We start from the raw sequence: 3,075 nt of genomic DNA on the forward strand, positions 1-3,075 counted from the left end.
CACCGTCATGGACTGAACTGTGTGCCTCAAATTGTGTGTCACAAAATTCCTACGTTGAATACCTAATCCGCAGCACCTCCGAGCGTGACTACTTAGAAATTGGGCCAATCCGACCAGCGTACTCATAGGAAGACGAGGTGAGGATACACACAGAGAGACAGCAGAGGCTTTTGTGCACAGAGAAAAGACAGGTCAGCAAGAAGGCGGCCATCTGCAAGCCAAGTAGAAATGTCTCAGGAGAAACCAGCCCTGCCAACACCTTGACCTTGGACTTCCAGCCTCCAGGATGGTGAGGAAGTAACTTCTGTCATTCAAGCCCCCGGTCTGTGGTGCTTTGCTGTGGCAAATGAACACACACTCAAAAATATAGTATGTACGAGGAACGAGAATAGAATAATATGAACTCAAATTGTGTAGTAAAGTTAGAGCCTTCTTTCTTGGCCTGGAAATGAGAAATTGAGAATGAACGCTGTAGCAACAAAGAAAATAGCATTTTGGAGGAGGTAGATAATCTCACATCTGCCGTGCCCCCCAAGAGAACCTGGGTTGCTGCAGTAGTAAACGGGTGATGAGGGCCAGGTGCCTCAGGGCTTCACTGCTGTACCTGGCACTTATAAATCTGGTAGATTCCGCATCCAGCAGATAGATGAGTAGTGACTATTTTATGGTTAACATTTCTAGGTGTCTTAAGCCCGAAAGAAACAATATTTTTATTTGCTAATGTCTCTCCTCATACGTGACTGTAACAACATTTTATAGAACAGAAATAGATTCCTCCATAGAATAGTGCGTCCGTCAGGACCATTTGATCGATGCTGTGGTAACAAACATACCCCACATCTTAACTTGGGATTATAATAGAAGTTTATTATTGCTCATATTTGGTCCACGACAGGCCAGATGTCCCTGCCCTGTCTCGTAGCAGTGCCACCTGGCCTCTGTGTTGCTAAAGCAGCAGAGAAGGACACGGGAAATGGCACAAGGCCAAGGGAAACAAAAATAACGGGGTGGCAGATTACGTCGTCAAATTTTGTACTCTTACCGTAAAAAGTTTTCTTATTTTTTCACATCCGTGCTCTTGAAAGACAGGGAAGCGAAGGGTAACCGTTTAGTTGCCTCTGTCGTATGAAAACAGACAGACGTCCAAGAGAAGAGAGAGGACACTGAGCCGCGGCTCATTCGGCTGTACATGGCCAGACCCCTGCCCGCACATGGCCCGCACAGAGGGCGGAGGTCAGCCCTCCCTCACGCTCCCACCCAAGCCCAGGGGCGCTGGCCCTGTGGGGCGTGAGGGTGCGACCACTGTCAGCTGTGCGAGGTGATGCTGCGTACGAGAAAACATATTTAGCTTCCGAAGTCGTCACATTATTCTCGGTTCCAACCTCTACCGTCAGCTATGGCCCCATCTTCGATAAGTGTGGATGACAGAAGGACTGGACAGTAAGACAGATACTGCCTAAAATGGTCCCCTCGCCTGTGCCTTCCCCTTCCGCCTCATTAATGTCGTCACATCATTCTCGGTTCCAACCTCTACCGTCAGCCATGGCCCCAGCTTCGATAAGTGTGGATGACCGAAGGACTGGGCAGTAAGACATACTGCCTAAAACGGTCCCCTCGCCTGTGCCTTCCCCTTCCGCCTCATTGTGAGTGTGAGAAACAGCACGCGAGAGCACGGCGGGTCACGTGTGCATCTGACCAAACAAGCTCTTATACCTATGAACGTGCAGTCACGCGACAGACGTGTATTAAATACCTGCGACATCCCAGCCCCCCCGTTTGGAGCTCCAGAAGGGTCCGCATATTTCATCCTCGAGATTGCGCTATGAAGCAGGCTTTCTAATCACTCTCCAGGAGCCATAACTGAGCCTCAGGGGTGAGCCAGTGCCAGGATGCTCCCGGGTGAGGAGCCAGTGCCGGGATGCTCAGGCCGATCTGCCTGTCCTGTGTCCTTTTGTCAGAACAGTCACAAAACCGCTGTATTGTCATAATGACAACTAACGACGTCCTAAATGCTGCAAAGACCGTGACAGTCACTTTGGTAATCAACTCTCTTTAAACTTCGCAGGTCCTCATACACTTTAGACATGGCCTAACCTTTGAGCCGCAGGAGCGGGCGGGTCCATCACTGCATTAGCAGGATAAGGGTCCAGCTTGGGCCCTACTACGTTCACTACTAATTCTTCAAATTGAGCCCAATTCACCAGTGAGGCCAGAAGATCCTAATTTGCTAGAACATGCCATCTCCTCCAAGATATCCAGCCCCCTCGGCGACAGTGACACAGCGACCAGGCCCAGAGTTGGACTGCAGGCCAAGCGACTCATGCCTGCAGTATTCAAGACAATAAGGATTGTCGTGTTCAAGGCGAGAACAAGATTTATGGATCCCCTTACTGATATGATTTACCGAAAGCCGGCTTTTACTGCTTAAGGGCCAGCCATGAACACGTGTTGGGTGCAGTTCAGATAAATGCCCAGGATGCAGCTCTGAGGGCGGCTGCCAGGAACAGGAAGAGAAAAAGGGGTGAGGGAGAGAGAGAAATTATTTTACAGACGAGACACGTGGAAAACGCAGGGGTCCCAGTGCTCCAGGAACAGCTGGCGGTGATGAGAGAAAAAGAAAAAAATCACCGTAGCATCATTTGCAGACAATGGACGGTTGGAGACCTTGTCACACTAACCATTGGGAGGGCGAGACTGATTTATGGGCGGGCCAATAATGGTAAAGGAATAAAGATTGATCTGCTCTAGCACATTCGGAGAGGAGCGGAGGCAATGGAGGGGAAAGCGGGGGGTGGGGGGTTCCGAGAAAAGCCTCATCTGAAGGTATCCTCACGGGCCTGATTCGAAAGTAAAGAGAAGACGGGGAAATTCGTTATTACGTCAATCGCATCACGCACATGTGGATCGATCGCCGGGGACACCGACGCCCGTGGACTCAGCGGCACACACATGGCTGTGTTAGTTCAGGTTAACCACTGCACCGAGCTCTACAAAGCACCACAACGCAGAGGGAAGAGTGTGGCTCGGGCCAATTTCTTGGAAGATAGGAGAGATGATATAGCGTGTCTGGCGAGT

The sequence above is a fragment of the Pteropus alecto genome, unplaced genomic scaffold (genome assembly GCF_000325575.1).
Source record: "Pteropus alecto unplaced genomic scaffold, ASM32557v1 scaffold61, whole genome shotgun sequence".
NCBI classification, from domain to species: Eukaryota; Metazoa; Chordata; class Mammalia; order Chiroptera; family Pteropodidae; genus Pteropus; species Pteropus alecto.